Source organism: Rutilus rutilus (assembly GCF_951802725.1).
Source record: "Rutilus rutilus genome assembly, chromosome: 2".
NCBI classification, from domain to species: domain Eukaryota; kingdom Metazoa; phylum Chordata; class Actinopteri; order Cypriniformes; family Leuciscidae; genus Rutilus; species Rutilus rutilus.
Window position 1 is genome coordinate 53,126,467 of NC_140210.1, and position 19,142 is coordinate 53,145,608.

The 19,142-nt window shown below is 38.0% G+C and overlaps 2 long non-coding RNA genes across 2 annotated transcripts; one reads left to right on the top strand and one right to left on the bottom strand.

Moving 5' to 3' along the window:
* Positions 1 to 13,559: 13,559 nt before the first annotated feature.
* LOC311286803 lies at positions 13,560 to 14,648 on the top strand. Its single transcript, XR_014626649.1, has 2 exons — positions 13,560 to 13,639; positions 13,723 to 14,648. It is a non-coding gene; the product is annotated as an uncharacterized lncRNA (long non-coding RNA).
* Positions 14,649 to 17,529: 2,881 nt separating this feature from the next.
* Positions 17,530 to 18,653, bottom strand: LOC311286808. The gene is made up of 5 exons (XR_014626653.1): positions 18,615 to 18,653; positions 18,477 to 18,536; positions 18,247 to 18,342; positions 18,058 to 18,107; positions 17,530 to 17,783 (listed from the first exon to the last, which is right to left on the bottom strand). It is a non-coding gene; the product is annotated as an uncharacterized lncRNA (long non-coding RNA).
* Positions 18,654 to 19,142: the final 489 nt, after the last annotated feature.

Here is a 19,142-nt window from a genome sequence, read left to right on the forward strand (position 1 = left end):
ATTTTCCAAGTGGGCGTAATCTGCTTTTGTTGTACATGACAAGTACTTTCTCTGTGTGATCCAATTGTATACTTGGGTTCAACAGTTGCATTGGGATAACATTACAAGTAGCACCACAGTCTATCTGAAAGTTAACTAGCTTTTTGTCCAACAACATACCTGCAAAGAGATGTTGACTTTTGCTGTGTGCTTCTTTCACTTGATTTATTGTCTCTTGGTTTTCTCTGATGTCTGTTATTGTCATGATGTCCTCACACGATTCACTTGACTCTGAAATTGTGTGTACCGGTCTGCCTTTCTTGTTTTTCTCAAACTTGGACTTGCATTTTGCAGCAAAGTGGTTCTCTTTTCCACACTTCTTACACTTCTTTCCATAGGCTGGACATTTGTGTTTATTTTTCTCATGTGTGTTGCCACAAAAGTTACAGTTAATCTCCTCTTTTTTGTCTCTTCTTGGATACTTCTTCATTGCATGTATTTCTTCCACCGTTTTACCTTGTATGGTTTTGCTGTTCTCTTTTGACAGTTCAGTAGCTCTGCATATTTGCATGCACTTATCCAGCGTTAAGTTTTCTTCCCTTAACAGTCTTTCCCTCATCGCAGGGCTCTGTGTACCACACACAATGCGATCTCTTATTAGTGAGTCCTTAATGTCACCAAAATTGCACGTGCTGGCCAATACTCTCAAATCTGTGACATATCTGTCAATACTTTCGTCTTGTCCTTGGTCTCTAACAAAAAACTTATATCGCTCAACAGTCTCATTCAGTTGCGGATTGCAATGTTTATCAAACTGCGTCATCATTGTACTCACTGTCCTCCTTGCAGATGTATCACCGCTTGTCAGCGTTTCTAAAAGTTCCCTCCCTCTCTCTCCGAGGAGGTAATTAAACAACTTAACTTTAGTTGTCTCCTCTGCATCGGGCATAGTGAGGTCCGTATACAGCGTAAACTCCTCCTTCCAACTTTTCCAAGTTTTCGCTAAGTTGGCTGAATCCAAACAAAGTATTGGAGGCGGCTTGAGACCATCCATCGCGACGTCTGACGCTCTTTTCTGCTCCGGCTTCGGCTTCGTAAACACTGGGTAGTCCCTTGCTCGAGCTCGCGGGCTAGGCTAACTACAACAAGCTAGCGGCACTTTTCACTCTTCACGGCTCGGTACTAACTTCGGCTGAATTCACGACCGCTGCCACCATGTTTCATACTGTTCTGTTTTATCAAACTATACAGAATGGACGATTAAAGCAGTATCATTGCTTACTTTATTTATCACATGTGCATAACAGCATTACAAGTGTCATAGCCTAGCTCTCTGTCTGTACGTCACTCAAATCTGTCCCCTTGGGAACATGACAGGAAAACTAACAATCCACTTGTTACATTTGTCAGTTATTATTCTGGCCTGCTTATGTCTCTTGCTCACACATAACAGCTCTATATAATGATATTTGTGTTTTCAGCTGTTGTTGTTGGAGCTCCACAGACAATTACTGGATACAGAGGAGAGAGAGTTGAGATCAGATGCTCATATGAATCTGGATATGAATCATTTTCAAAGTATTTTTGTAAAGGGGAGTGTCCAGTCATTGGATATAGAAACATCATGGTTAAATCAGGATCTCCAGCTAAAGACGAGAGATTCTCTCTGACTGACGACACGACGGCCAGAGTTTTCACCGTCACCATCACTGATCTGAGAACAGAGGATGAAGGCCAATACTGGTGTGTTGTGAGCAGGACTTTTACTGATGTTTATTCAGAGATTGTGTTGCTGGTTAAAGAAGGTAAGTGATTGATTTGTTAATAGCAGAAATTAACTGCATGGAAACAAGCTGAGAGTGAGAGATCAAGTCATTAATCTTGTACAACCCCAGATCCAGAAAAGTTGGATAATTTTGTAAAATGCAATACAAATGAAGAATCTGTGATTTGTTAATTCTGATTCAACTTTATTTTACTGACAAAAGTACAAAGAAAAGATTTCCCATGTTTTGGTCACACTTTATATCAGGGTCAATTGTCACTATAACTATGACTTGGTAGTGCGTTAAAGTGACTTTACTGGATTTCTTTGGCACAACAAGAAACAGAGTGATTAAAACAGAGATTGAATGAAAGATTGTATGTATTTTAAATGAACTTCAGTGTCAGTGTTTTAAGTTGATCTTTCCTGTGACCCTTCAGATAAAAAGACCACTGAAGTTTCAACCATCAGCCCTTCTTCAGAAACACCGTCATCTTTCAGTACAACAGAACTGAGTCCACAATCAGGTCAGTTCCTCTGTCTGTTGCTCTTTATGACTCTTATTTCTGGAATATTGTGCTTCTAAATGTACTTGAAGTCATTTATATATATTAGATGATTCCTTTGAGATTAAATGTGTTAAAGTTGTTGAAGACTGAAGGTTCAGTCCTCAGATGTTTGTTCTCGGTTATTAAAATGTACAAATTGCACACTGACATCTGCACTCTCTCTCACACACACATACACACACACACATACACACACACACTGACATCTGGACTCTCACACACACACACACACACACACACACACACACACACTGACATCTGCACCAGAGCTGCCAAATCTCATGCATTCACTGTGAGACTCAAGTGACACTTTTGACACACTTTTTTTCCATTTTCTCACGCACAGTAAAGTCTCGAAGCAGAGAGGACACATCCAGCAGCGTCACAGATCATCAGATCTCCTCAACAGGTACTTCATCTCTTTCTTCTCAACATCTCTTCAGCCTTTAATATGCTTTATCTCTGGTTATCTCCTCACCGGACACAGGTACACATCTCTCCACATCTCACCGTCCGTCTCTCTTCCCATGGCAACAGGAGGTCAAAGGTCTGACAGACGGTTGTCATGGCAACATGACTTTCAATAAGCCTCATATACGTCTCCTTTCATGCATTAGTTATTCCATAAACCAATTTTTATTTAGATTTTCTGATATTCTGATTCTGATTGATATTCGCACTAGAGTTCGTTTTCCCCATTGGTGCGGTTCGTTTGGGCAGGTGTGAATGCGGCAATCGCACTCGGGGCACCAAAAGTGAAGAGGTGGTCTCGGTACGCTTTGAAACGAACTCTGGAGCGGTTCGTTTGTGGTGAGAACGTGATCCGACCTCGAACAGAACCAACTGCCAAAGAACTGCGCATTTTTGGACTAAGCCAGTTGCCGTAGTCGCTGTGCTGTGCATTATGGGATGAGGAGAAATGTTTGTTGACAGTTTGCAGCTCGCGGACAAACTTGGAGTTGTGAGGAGGTGCGGAGCCTGATAGAAATGATTAACATTATTTTCGAGCCGCATCCTCGCTTCATTCTCAAATATTATTGTTTGTCTAAAGTGATGTAGACAAACTATAGGATAAAATATGACCAAGGATACAATCAGCCCACGCAGTTGTCTCTCCATAGTAAACAGCGGCGTGTTGTCTGCCGGATTTTCCACCTCTTCGTTTACTTCCGGGAGAACTGTTGGAATTTTCCCGCAACATAATTCTGACCAATCAAAGTGCAGTTATGGAAATGCGTTCAAGACACATCTGGCCAACGAGTGATGTGGATGTTGTCACGTGACTGCATTTTGGTTCATTTCATCAACTCATAAACTGATTCGGACCAGAGCGATCAGTGTGGTGTGAAAAGGAACCAAAACGCCTGAAAAATGCTACAAAGACCAAATGAACCGAACTACAGATGTGAAAGCACCCTAAGATAACTTTAGGAATATAGAAATAAAACCCTCGGACACGGACGAGTTCTTCTTTAGCTTCTTTCTCTTTTATTAACTTTTCTCTTCACCCTTTCCTTTCGCTCTTCTCTCTATACCTTCGTCATAATAAAAGTCCTCACAACAACATCCACTTTAAAGGTCCCATATTGTCAAAACTGAAATTTCCTGGCTTTTTTCATGATAACAGAGGTCTAGAAGCTGTGTAATACCACATAAGTTTCACAACAGTCGATCCACAGACACATGCACACAGCCTGCATAAAGTAGCTGTGCCTTTTCACGAGCCGTTGTGACTTCTGTATAAATGTGACGTCAGATCTACTCAGTCACCGCCTTCAGTCTCACCCCGAACACTGCCCACCGTCACTGCACAGGCTTCCGGACAACATTAATACAAGAGACCAGTGGCTAATGTTTATTTATTAGGAAATACCACAGCAATGTTCGACATAAACCGTCTGTTCTGCTCATTTCACGAATGACTGCTTCATCAATCAGGCACAGTTAATGCCGGTTTCTCAAAGAAGATACTCATCAAAGATGATGCAGTCCTTACATTGTTCGGTCCGGCAGCCCGTAAATAAACGTCTAACACATTTTATGTTACATTATGGAGCCAGCATAACCTGATATAGTTTGTAAACGGATATGCAACACTAACATGTTGCTAAATTGATGCTGATGTTGTCTTGTACAGTTTCTATGGATGCCACAAGCTTTGATAGAATATCTGTTGGAAACAAGACAAAATACGTTGTGTGTTTTCCTAAGTTACAGACTCCGGCCCTGTTGAGTTAAAGACGGTGAGATTGAGTTCACTCAGTGTCTGTGTCTTTTGTTTTTGCTAGAAACTAATGTTTAGTGTACTTGCATGGGTAACGTTATTTCAGGCGCTGTAACTGTCACAGGTGAAGCTTTTATTAACACACTCCTGTATCTTCACATCATTCATCAGTTTGGAGAGTTAATCATGATGATCTTCCTCTTTCAGTTCATCATGTGATTGTGAGCACAGCGGCATCTGGAGGATTATTCATCATCATCATCATCATCATCATCGTCGTCATCATCATCGTCATATTATTAATATTATTTTTAATGTAAATACAAATCTATCAATAAGGAGTACATAAATATATATATATGTTGAACTAATTCATAAATATATTTGATTATTCAATGTATATGGAACATTTTAATTACTTGTTTGTGTTTTTGACAGTCAGAAGAAAAGAATAAACAGAAGATCTGCTATAAATGAGGTGAGATGATCAAAAATAAAAATGTATATTTTTGTATATTTAGAGATGGTTTTTATGGCTGGTCCAACTTGTGATCAAGTCAGTTTACATCATATGTTGTGAAATTATCAGACTGCTCAAACATCTCATGACAAACTGACAAACTCTGATTGAGACATGAACTCACAATGTTTAAAATCTCTTCTTTTTTTTGTGCTGTAAATTCCTTCTCTCTGTTTCCCTGTAGAGCGATGATCCCAGTGCAGGCACATATGCAGCTCTTGAGCTCAAGACCAGATCATCTGACCTCTACGACACACTCACAGTAAGAGAAATATCAAAAACTACATGTGCAAGAGTTTGTGCATTCAAAAGCCAGATAATAATCAATGAGTCTTTCACACAGTCTGTCCATCCCAGACCTGCTGTTCACCAGTCCGGTTCTTCTGGATATGAGAATCTGTCTCTTCAGTAGCTCTTCAAGTCTTCTCAAGAAGAAACTCTCATCACTCTTACTCAATAGATACTAAACAGTCCTTACATTCATTCTTTTCAATCTATACTATATGAGCAATCTCACCAACAGTAATACAATTTTTTTAAATGTCGTGTCAATTGACCCAGAAAGGTGTACTTCCATGATAAACTCCCTAGACAAAGAAAAAAAATTACCAAGTAAACTTAAGAATTTTATGGATGATTTGATTGTAGAAAATCTGCAAAGGAAACAAGACAAAAATATAAAGAAGGAGGCCAAGAAGGAATGAAGACGGAGGAAGGGAAAATCCTCATAAGAAGAAAATCATCCCCAAAGAAAGAGAGATGAAGCAAATAATTAGGCAGCATTAGAGATGAAATAAAACAGTTAATTGGAGGAAAGCATCGTGAAGAAATTTGTTTCAAATATGAAATGGAGAAACGAACAGAGAGAGTTGATCTTCTTTTTACTGAAAAAAGAGAAACATCAACGCTGTCTGTTAGAGACGCAGCCCTGTCATTGTCTAAAGTGATGATACATACATTTGCTGTAAAGAAACGGAGCTTGAAACTGCAAACGTCCGTTATAGCTTTTAGTGCATATAGGTCAGAGTAAAGAGCGAAACAGCTCGCATCTACAAGAGACCAGAAAAAGAGGAGCTTGTACACACAGTTATAGGAACTCGGGGCAGCCTAAACTGGGGTGTGTTTCCTGAACAACGACATAACTCTCTGCTTAACTACCATAGTACGATGCATCGCTGAAGACATCAACTGGTCACGACTCTGTCCCGAAACCATATTGTTGCAAATTGGTCGTTCAACCGCAGCCAAAAAATATTTCAAAAAATATATTAAAGTGCAAGTCAGTGATTGTGGTAGTGTTTAGGCCAGCAGAGAAGGCCTTGCTGGCTCTGACGGCCCACCACTGTTGAAATCCTTGAAAGTTTGTGAATCTGAGAAAAAATAAGTCAAGGCCCTGGAAAGTTTTTGAAAATAAACACACAGATACAGGTCCTTGAAAGTGCTTGAATTTATTTTGTGCATATTATTCCCTCCGGTCCGCTAATGTGTTATTTCGCCAACACTTTGTGGCATATGCACAGTAGCTTGCTTGATTTACCTTAGTTACACGCATTTACGCGTTACGTTAAGTGTTTCCCGCGTGAGGTAGGCTACTTTGTGTTGTTCGTTGCCGTGACGTTCACCCGCGCACGAAACTACTACAATGGTACCTCAACGTTTCACAGACATTGCTAAAATAGGCTGAAACGTGATGCCTGGAAAATGCAAGTTTCAAGATATTTTACTCACCAAATGATGTTTTATAAACAAAGTTCGGGAGGAGCACGTTCAAATAATCAATCCAATCTACTCGTCATCAAACAATTATGTCTACCCTAATCAGCATGACAAGAAGTATATATATATCCACTCTGTCAACTCACCTAGTATTCCTTGACAGTTTTCCAGCATCCCTCCACCACCCCGACTCCTCACTCTTGGCTCAATCTTTACAGCCAGGAATACGGGGGGAGTACTCTGGGTTCGGGCCGAATACCGAGCCCGGAGCCCTCTCCTCGGACAGCACGCCAAATACGCATTTATTCTATCTGACTTATTTGTAAGTGTGAACTAGTGAAAGAAGATTACAAAGAATGACTCGCCGCAGGGTTGTCACCCGTCCCGTGAAATACAGAATCGTCCCGTAGGCCTATTTGAAGGAAAAGTTATGTGTGCCGTATCAAATCAATGCGGGACGCGATTTGTCCCGTATTTTACATAGACCCACACATTCATTTGTGGGTGATTGCTTGTTAGCGTCTTTGTTTCCATAGCGACGGAGTCTAGACAACATGCGCTGTAAACGGGCGTAATGGCCGTTTTTTTAAACCATGTCGAGCTCACGTCCTCTTCAGATCTGAAAATAGGCGTCAATGTCTGTCCAGTAACTAATGATGAATGTAAGGCGAACTGCACAGTTTCATTTGCTCACGCAGACTTCGGTGGACTTCTGTCTTAAAGCAAAATTTTTACCTTAAAATAAAGTTTCCAAAATCGTATCAGTGGTTCATCAAGTCGTAACAGGGTGAAAGGCACTTCTGCATTCAATGCATAATCAGCCAAAGTCTGCACATTTATGCGGGGGCCGCATTTTTTCAAATACGCCGCACTTTCGCCACATAAATTGCAGATTTCCGCGCGCAAAATATGCGGGGCTTGCATGATTTCATAATACCCGCATTTTAGTTGCAAAAAAGTCACATATATCTCAGCAGAAAGTTGAAAAATGTTGCGTTTACTTCACACGAGAGCAGCCATTTTCCCCTGTTGCCATGGGAACGTTATGAAGTGACGTAATTACGCGACGTGAACATCATCGAAAAGCTGCAAACCCCGCGATGAAGCCATGATGAAGCAAATCAGTCTCATCTGCCAACAAAAATAAGTGCAAAAGACCGTGCAAAGCAGTTTCCCGGTGTGTGACATGACGCTGCAGGAAGAGGGGATGGAGGATGAGGATGGCGAATGATTGGCCAGTGTTAGAGGCTACACAGTTATAGTTTTCATTTTCACAGTGGACTGTTGTAGTTTCATTCAGGAGTTGATGCAACTTTACAATTGTAAGATTGCACTTTATTGTTATCAGTGGGTTAAATCATACAAGTGTCAAAAACCTTACAGTTGTAAGTATATTAGTAGTATGTAAATGTACGTTACAGTAAGAGATTGCACTTATTTTAACAGAAGATGTCTGTTTTGTAAAGCTACCTCTGTAAAACAGGAAGCACACATTTTATTTTTTTATATTTTATTTATTCATTATTACAGAAGTTGTAGCATATTCCTTTTGTAAAGCTACAGAACTTGTTTGACTCATCAATGTTTTGTAAGTTTGAGTCATGTGTTTATTAAGGTCTGAAATAAAACAAGATGAGAACTTAAATATTCCAGCACTTTCTGTGATGTATATGCTTGCTTATCATAGGAAGGAATAAGAAATGACTCTTTACATTAAGGTAGTAGCCAAGTGAGAACAGGGTGTTGGGGAATCACTTTTTTTACTCTTTTTCATCAAACCGCAGTTTTTGCAAGTTTTGCAATCACAAAAAAACGCATTTTCCTGGAAGGACTGTACATCATACTTTAATGAAATCATGCATCATACTCTACCTTGTCTGTGGACATCATTCATTCCAAAGCCGCTGCTGGATGAACAGTGAGTGTGTGTGTGACAGTAGGCTGCGGTAGGCTAAATTATTTACCACAGCGGTAATGGACAATTCCACTTCCAACCTGTAGGGGGACCGAAGAGGAAAAGTTCCTTAGTGTTGCTTTAAAGCAGTGTACCAGAGCCCGTCTACGGAGAGCCTGCCCACTCCCTATTAAGCTCTATTGTACCGAATTTTGGTTGTAGTACCACCAGAGTTCCACTGGGGGCGATCGCCATGAGTGCAAAATGAATGGGAGTCAATGGGGCTAGACAGCTAAATTTGTCTCTTTCATCCGATTGCCGTTGAGAAATCTCAGATCTGATTGTAGATTTTGCAAGTTCAACATGGGTTTTAGGTCGAAACTTGAATGAACGAGTACTTATGTCCTTTTGATTTCTTACAGGTTGAGTTGTTGTTGCCCATAACATGCTAGCATTCTGCTAATGAATGCTGATTGGTCAGTAAAGGACTGATTACGACCAGAGATACCGCTTGATGGCATCGTGGCATCCGCAGCGGGACCAGAAACAAACAAAACAAAAACTCTTCTAGCGCGTGTGTTTACCTGTGTCAGCTGTGTTGTCGATGCCTCGAGTGAAAAGAAAGTGCAGAGCGCGAACGCACCAGAGTGAGTGAAGGATTGCCGTTAGGCAGTATCTCTGGTCGTACATGTGTATGACGTCATTGACACTTTAAAACACTTTTTAAAGCAAATAAGTGACTCAAAAAAATCTAACACCCAGCAATGTGTAATTTATTTGCATCTCCTTTCGAATACAACATTCAAATTACTAGACAAAAAATTATATCCTGAGAAAAGTGGATTTTTATTGGTATACTGCCATAGACCTCCATTCATTCTGCACTCGTCCTGTGAGCGCCCTCATATGGAATCAGAGAGGAACTGCAACCAGTTCAGAAGCCGGAAGTGTACTGAGAGTGAAACTTCTCGCCATATTAGACATTCTCTGAGTGTACCGTGACAGACAAATCCCTGCTTTTAAAGGTATAGGCCTATTGTTTTTTTTGTTTTGTTTTTAAATTTGGATAATCTCCATACATTGTCAGAGCTTGGTAGACAGATAACTTTTATATTTGTAGACGTTATTAGACAGATTAATTCATAGATTATAATTAATGTTATTTATTAATTTATCGTTTATAAATATTAATAACATGCATAATAAATGATGATCATATCTGTCATACACAATTTATGGCATTTTTTTTTAAAGTTTTAAAAAGTGCTAAATTATTATTTTTTTTTTAAATGGGTCAAATAATTACATAATAATGAAGTCATAATTTAAGTAGTAAATAAATTAAATATGGAAAAAATGATCCCATCCCTGCAGAATTGTCAAAAACATGATTACTGGTTCAGAATGACCGCTTAAGGCACACCAACATATACTGAAGAGTTAAAATAATAAAATAATCATAAAATAATCAAATGTAAAATAATAATATGTGTATTTTGCAAGTTCACACACTTGATCTCATGTTTTCTCGTGGTTTATTGTTCAGCTGTCAAGTTGTCATGTTGAAATAATCAGTTCCAAGACCTTGACACATTTTTATTTGATTATTCTTATTTTTAATAGGATGTACCGAATATTCTTCAGTTTTATGCAAAACATAAATATGACAAATATAATATCAGATCTCTGTCATGTGGCGAAAAATAAATGCAAAAAATATTTATTCATTAGATACTTTAATGGACACATTAAACCATGTTATTCTTGATTGTAAGTGAAGCATGTTTTATTTCATTATTATTATATTGTGTGTCTGTAGTTATTAATGTGAATATCGTTTCCTTGTTGGATGTTCAGTTCAAGGTTTGCCTGTTTTCATCGGTTCACTCCTGCTGGCTGATGTTGTAACTGCACCATTCAAAAGTAGATGAATATCCGTATAAATCACTGCAAGCAACATATAAATGGCACAGATTAGTTTGGTGCGATTGAGATGCTTAAGAAAAGCTTCATCATTATAATATTAGGAGGCCTTTAGCTTCAGTTAAACATGTGATGTCTTCGGCTCACACTCGCCAAACAGGAAGTGAAACTACAGCCACAGGAAGAGCTTTGAGGCTTCAGCTAAACACACTACGTTTCCCACAATGCAACTCTTCTCCCAGAGCTCATATGATGGAGAGAGAGATTTTAATGTTCAAGAAATATTCTGTATTATTTATAGTTTCTGTAAACAACAGAGTTTCTCCATGCTGTCGATTACCACAGAAAATACCCCTAACACACATTTCTTCTTCATCTCATGTCTTTCTCATTCAGAGTTTGGCAAGGATTGTTTCCTTAAAATGTTTGACATTTTTTCCTATGAGTGGATGATGCTTAACATGTAATTAACATGTCTTGAAAATATATTAAAACATTCAGAAGTAGAAAAAGGACAACAGAAAACACTAAACATGTTAAAGACAGACAGAAACAGGTTGTGGTTGATGAATTCACAGTTCATTTCCTGGTCAAAACTGAGAGGCGTTTTCACACCTAACGCCACATTAAAAAAACACAGTCAGTGAACAGTATGAGTTTGACTCTCAACACGTGAAGGAAATGTTAATATTAGTTGCTGACGCACATTGTTCTCTCAGTACGGAAGAGAACGACAGTAACGTTTGTCACACAGAATTTGGTCTTTTATTTAAGCGAAACGCTTGTCAAATTTCATCATGTTGGACGTCCTGCTGCTCTTTTCCAGCATCTGTACAGGTGAGTTTGAGACTCTCAGCTCTTTTACACAGAGTTTGACATCTTCTCTTGTTTTTCCTCTGTTATCACATGATCATCAGACTCATATGGATGATATTTGTCAGTTATTATTCTGGCCTGCTTATGTCTCTTGCTCACACATAACAGCTCTATATAATGATATTTGTGTTTTCAGCTGTTGTTGTTGGAGCTCCACAGACAATTACTGGATACAGAGGAGAGAGAGTTGAGATCAGATGCTCATATAAATCTGGATATGAATCAAAATCAAAGTATTTTTGTAAAGGGGAGTGTTTATTGTTAAATAAAAACATCATGGTTGAATCAGGATCTCCAGCTAAAGACGAGAGATTCTCTCTGACTGACGACACGACGGCCAGAGTTTTCACCGTCACCATCACTGATCTGAGAACAGAGGATGAAGGCCAATACTGGTGTGGTGAGGAGGGGAGGGTTTATGATGACTATTCAGAGATTTTTTTGCTGGTTAAAGAAGGTAAGTGATTCATTTGTTAATAGCAGAAATGAACTGCATGGAAACAAGCTGAGAGTGAGAGATCAAGTCATTAATCTTGTACAACCCCAGATCCAGAAAAGTTGGATAATTTTGTAAAATGCAATACAAATGAAGAATCTGTGATTTGTTAATTCTGTTTCAACTTTATTTTGCCAAAAGTACAAAGAAAAGATTTCCCATGTTTTGGTCACACTTTATATTAGGGTCCAATTGTCACTATAACTATGACTTGGTAGTGCGTTAAAGTGACTTTACTGGATTTCTTTGGCACAACAAGAAACAGAGTGATTAAAACAGAGATTGAATGAAAGATTGTATGTATTTTAAATGAACTTCAGTGTCAGTGTTTTAAGTTGATCTTTCCTGTGACCCTTCAGATAAAAAGACCACTGAAGTTTCAACCATCAGCCCTTCTTCAGAAACACCGTCATCTTTCAGTACAACAGAACTGAGTCCACAATCAGGTCAGTTCCTCCGTCTGTCGCTCTTTATGACTCTTATTTCTTGAATATTGTGCTTCTAAATGTACTTGAAGTCATTTATATATATTAGATGGTTCCTTTGAGATTAAATGTGTTAAAGTTGTTGAAGACTGAAGGTTCAGTCCTCAGATGTTTGCTCCCGGTTATTAAAAAAGCACAAATTTCTTTGGATAAGAGTGTCTTTATAATGAACATTAACATATTTTCAATTGAAAGTAATCAGTGTAAATCAATAAACGATTGTTCATATTCACATGATGTGAATGGTTTGTGTGTGAATGTAGAGCTTTAGAGTTTATATGTGTTCATGTTCTCACTGCATGATTCACAGTCACTGGTGTTTCTCTCTGTCAGCGACTCATCAAACAGAAACTGAAACAACAAGAACAACAACAGGAAATACTACAGTTCAACTCTATCAGACAAACACTAGTAAGCGTTTTAACTAGTAAAAGTGTGTTTTCCTAAGTTACAGACTCCGGCCCTGTTGAGTTAAAGACGGTGAGATTGAGTTCACTCAGTCTCTGTGTCTTTTGTTTTTGCTAGAAACTAACGTTTAGTGTACTTGCATGGGTAACGTTATTTCAGACGCTGTAACTGTCACAGGTGAAGCTTTTATTAACACACTCCTGTATCTTCACATCATTCATCAGTTATGAGTTAATCATGATGATCTTCCTCTTTCAGTTCAACATGTGATTGTGATCACAGCGGCATCTGGAGGATTATTCTTCATCATCATCATAATATTATCATTTATTATGTAAATAAAAATCTATCAATAATTAGTACATAAATATATATTTTGAACTAATTCATAAATATATTTGATTATTCATTGTATATTAATTTTAATTAATTGTGTTTTTGACAGTCAGAAGAAAAGAAAAAACAGAAGATATGCTATAAATGAGGTGAGATGATCAACAATATATATTTTTGTATATTTAGAGATGTTGTTTATGGCTGGTCCAACTTGTGATCAAGTCAGTTTACATCATATGTTGTGAAATTATCAGACTGCTCAAACATCTCATGACAAACTGACAAACTCTGATTGAGACATGAACTCACAATGTTTAAAATCTCTTCTTCTTTTTTGTGCTGTAAATTCCTTCTCTCTGTTTCCCTGTAGAGCGATGATCCCAGTGCAGGCACATATGCAGCTCTTGAGCTCAAGTCCAGATCACCTGACCTCTACGACACACTCACAGTAAGAGAAATATCAAAAACTACATGTGCAAAAGCATTTGTGCATTAAAAAGTCAGATAATAATCAATGAGTCTTTCACACAGTCTGTCCATCCCAGACCTGCTGTTCACCAGTCCGGCTCTTCTGGATATGAGAATCTGTCTCTTCAGTAGCTCTTCAAGTCTTCTCAAGAAGAAACTCTCATCACTCTTACTCAATAGATACTAAACAGTCCTTACATTCATTCTTTTCATAATATTTTATATGAGCAATCTCACCAACAGTAATCACATTTTTTTAATTGTCGTGTCACTTGACCCAGAAAGGTGTACTTACATGATAAACTCCCTAGACAAAGAAAAAAATGTACCAAGTAAACTTGAATTGTTTTATGGATGATTTTATTGTAGAAAATCTGCAAAGGAAACAAGACAAAAAAAGTAAATAATTTGGCTTGATTTCAGATTTGGTTGCAAAGTGAGTAAACATAATAAGTAACATGCCAAATTGGCTCGTGATTTGACAGCGTTACCCGCCACAGTTGATTTTTACCCACATTTAGCGGGTGTTAATTTCAAACCCTGTATACATGAGATAAACAAAGGATCTTAACAAGATAATTAACGACACGCAGCTGAACCAAATGAACTAATGAAGAAGGTGACCATGGAAACAAAGGAGTGGCGGTACACTGCACAAATGCACACAGCAAGTCCAAACACAAACTGACATGTAACAATAATATAATATTATATATATACATTAATAATTAAGAACCAAGAGAAATCATCTTCATCCTTCTCATAATTTTCATTTTTCTGAACATGAGTCATAATTGAGCTTGTTTTGTCTCCATAAAGAGTACAGAAAAGATCAGATTCATTAATGACTTGATTATTTGGTATTTTGTGTTTTTATTGTAATTATCATTAATGTGGCAATTTTACATTTGATTATGTTATGTTTACAGCTGATGTACTCAAATATGGATCATAGAAATATAATAAATGCATTAATTTCTAAAGCTGAATATGTTTAATGAGATTCTTTCATTCTGCAGTTTAATAGACTAATTAAACCATGTTACTCTGGGTTCAAGTGGGGCATATACTGTATATTGTTTCATTATTACTATTTTGTATGTCTGTAGTTATTGATGTGTAGTTAGTTTCATCTGTTCGCTCCTGCTGGCTGATGTTGTAACTACAATAATCTGCTGCCAAAAATAATCTTTCTCCATTCATGACCATCAAAAGTAGCTGCATATTCTGATAAAACATTGCAATATAAATGGCACATCTTTTTTTTTGAGGCTCCTAAAAGCAACTGCTATTGAGATTATGTTGCACACATGCATGTTTTAGTTGTATTGTACAAGCTTTCCATAACAATAAAAAAGTTAAAATTTGAATGACAATATCTTAGCGACTACAATAATAGACCATGTAGTAATTTGCACATTTACTGTAAAATAAAACAAAGATAAAAGTAAATCATGAGAGCATTTCATTTTGAATAAAAAAGCAACTGATTCAGTTTAAGTTTTATTCCCACACAAGGAAAAGCCATATCTGACATAATTAGCAAAAACACTTTTATTTAAACACACACATTAACCACACTTTACACAGGGTCTTAAGATCCCAGACAAATTAAAGTTTGGTCTGCTCACGCAATCCCAGTGATACCAACTGACACCAACTGCAACTGACACATTCAGTATAAAAAAAAAATAATAACACACAACAAACCTGCATTATTAAAATTTTGAATCGAATGTCATGTTCAAAAAAAGAAATCAATGAGATCAGCGGGACTTTTGCCTTCAAAATCAGTCATGGCATACATTACAGTCAGTCAGTTCTGTTTTCACCCGGACAGATCGAATAGTGTGCCGTGACTCTGCGTTAAGCTGGATAAGGCTGAATAAGGGATGTTTTTCCAGTAGGTTTGAACTGGCTGGGGGTCGAGGAGAGAAAGAAACATTAATTTGTGGGTTGTAAAACTATTATATCTATTCTATCTAACTATCTACAGGAATATATTTTAGTTTATGGAGTTCGCTACAGATGCGGTTAGCTAGCTCTGACTACCAGTGATAGTACGAACTCTTACCATCCAATCAGAAGACGTGAAAATGCAGTCAAATCGAAATCTGATTGGCTGATTAAATCTGACTGATTATCTGATTGGTTAAAGCAACAGTTGCATTGACATTTATTTAAAGTCCCAGTAAAGTCAAAATGAAGTATGTGTTCTGAGTTTGTCACACCACAGAAAAATGTGTTATTAGCCACCCAGCCAAATTTGAATGATAAAAAAAAGTCACCAAGTAAATAAAACAAGCGATCAAAATCTTGAAAAAATTAGCAGTGGTCTCTGCTCCCAAACGCTGGGGGCGTGTCCGCTGAAACCACGCCCACTCGCGGGAAAGTTGACTCGCGGGCACGCACTGCCGATGATGGCACCAGTTGTCGGTGCGACAGGAGGATGAAGGCCTAGGCGGGAGATAGTCGGTTCGGCTCCACTCACCAGTAACAGCGGAGTGAATCCCAGTTGTCTCCGACGAAAGTTTATAAAACTATCCTGTTCTACTCTGTTCATGATCACTCCTCAAGCCGAGATCTTAAGCCACTCCTCTTTGGACCGAGATATTCCGCGGGCCAAAAAACCCTGGCCGTTGAGGATCGATTTTAAAACTGTGTGAGACCACAGACATAAAGGCTGTTTCAGCTGATTTCAGCATTATAATCCTCTGAACACACACACTAGAAGATTCGTCCGGGCCGCGAGACACACACCTGTCGATCGTAACATGTTCACAGTGATACGAGATCTCACAGAGACTCGCAAGATCAAACGTTATACAAATAAACTCATCTTTTTCCCCTTTCACAGACACTGTGATCAAACTATTTCCAACACGTCTGAGGAGCGAGCACTGATCCGAAGGAAATGCAATGAGGCGAACTCAAAGACCAATCACTCCAGTTCACTTGAAGGATGAAGATGGTTTGAGTTGTAACAGTACCGTAACTGTTTGCAGCTATTAATGACTGCACTTTATTGACTGTAGTTAGGTTTATTTATATTTATGTTAATGTATTATTTTTTACAGTTTACATATGCTGCTGTACTGATGTACACTGGGTGTAGTACATTAAAGTTTACTAGCTTTCAAAGTGTGTGTGTGTTTTATACAAATATTTTTTAATGTGTTTTATTGAATGATCATTTTTCCACTGTATTTGTAATACATTAAAATATATTATTTTCATAATTTTAGCATAAATGAGGCAGAAAATGCTACTGATAACACAGTAATAGTGTACTTGACAACTTTTAAAATACACCATTAACATATTTAATTATGTTTTCTTAAAGGTACTGTTAACATAGTAAAAAAAATATATTTGAAATAAATGTACAATATAAAACATATGTGAGCAATACATAAATATAATTTGTATATAATATATATTCTTATATTTTAAATAATTTATAAGTGTATTTAAAAATGCATTAAAGATGGGTTCAATTGTACTAAAAGGGTTAACAAAATAATTTTTTTTAAAAGCTGAAATAGTATATTAAAAATACACTTTAGTTCATCTTCAGTGTGTCTCAAAATAGCACAGTTGAGTACACTAAGATGATCTTAAGTTTATCTTAAGAAGTACTAAAGATACGCTTTTAGTATATTAAGTACAAAATAAGTGCGCGAAAATAGAGCACTTTAAGTACATTATGGAAGTACATTAAGGAAGTGTACTAAGTGCACTTAAATAAAATGTATTTCAGTGAACTTTTTTTTCACCTGGGGAAGCTCGCTCTCATTGGCTAACGCGGGTTTAATGTCAGAGGCGGACCAATCAGGAGTCTGAAATATCAAACATGTTTCATATTTACGGTTTGGGATCATGCGAGCTCTGATGCGATCAGGAGAAGTGAAATAATCATAATGACATCACACAATTCGATCGCTTAGGGTTTAAACTGTTCAAGTGTGTGTCCAGCCTGAGGTTTAGGCTTAATGAACTCATCTGTGTTTATGAAGGAGTGCTGGAGTCTCATATGACGTTATAGTTTATGAAACACAGCTGTAAAATACAGTTGTTTCTGTGTCTCTGTCCTCTGGATTACAGAAGCGTCCAGTGTCTTTGATCTATAATCACAGGAACGAGAGTTATTAAGTTAATAGAGAAAATAACTCAATCAAAGATGATCTCTAGTGTTTACACATGAATATAATCATTCACACACAAGCTGACAGAGATTCAGTGTCTGAATATCATAAACACACAGTCCTGTTTCAGTATCATTACAGCGTTGAGCAAGAAATTAAATCTGATTGTGTTTCAATGGATCTGCGAACACAATTACTGTAAACACCCTTGAGTTCAATACATAACCATAATCATCAGTTTCTGCTGACTCACCTGTTCATAAATCACTGGATTAAACACAACAATGGTGGACGGCAGCAGACCTGAGCAATAGATCCACATTAGTCTTTCTTAGATACTCACTTCTTCAGTTATATTAAAGTTCATAATTATAAGATCCTTTAATTCAGTTCTCATGCATTTCATCACAAACCCAACCAAGTATTTGTTGTGAAATATTACCTTTAGTCTTTTTCTTCCTCACAGCCACTATAATCAGTGGAACTGCTATCATGAGTAAAACTAAAGCCTCCGCAGAGACGATAATCACAAATGAACCTGAAAAACACAAGAGAGAAACAGCCAGAAGAATCAGTGACTAAATGTGTGACTAAATCAAAGACTAATGCATGAAATGAGACGTATATGAGGCTTATTGAAAGTCATGTTGCCATGACAACCGTCTGTCAGACCTTTGACCTCCTGTTGCGATGGGAAGAGAGACGGACGGTGAGATGTGGAGAGATGTGTACCTGTGTCCAGTGAGGAGATAACCAGAGATAAAGCATATTAAAGGCTGAAGAGATGTTGAGAAGAAAGAGATGAAGTACCTGTTGAGGAGATCTGATGATCTGTGACGCTGCTGGATGTGTCCTCTCTGCTTCGAGATTTATCTGTGCGTGAGAAAATGGATGTGTGAGAGTGTAGATGTCAGTGTGTGTGTGTGTGTGTGTGTGTGTGTGTGTGTGTGTGTGTGCGTGTGTGTGCGTGCGTGTGTGTGAGAATGTAGATGTCAATATAAATATATGATGTGTGGCGTGAGAAAGTGTAAATTGTGTGAGTCTCACTGTGAATGCGTGAGAGTTAGCAGCTCTGGCGCAGATGTCAGTGTGTGTGTGTGTGTGTGTTTGAGTCCAGATGTCAGTGTGTGTGTGTGTGTGTTTGAGTCCAGATGTTATTGTGTGTGTGTGTGTGTGTGTGTGTGTGTGTGTGTGTGTGTGTGCGCGTGCGTGTGTGTGTGTGTGTGAGAGAGAGAGAGAGAGAGAGAGAGAGAGAGAGAGTGCCGATGTCAGTGTGTGTGTGTGTTTGAGTCCAGATGTCAGTGTGTGTGCATGTGTGTGAGAGAGAGTGCAGATGTG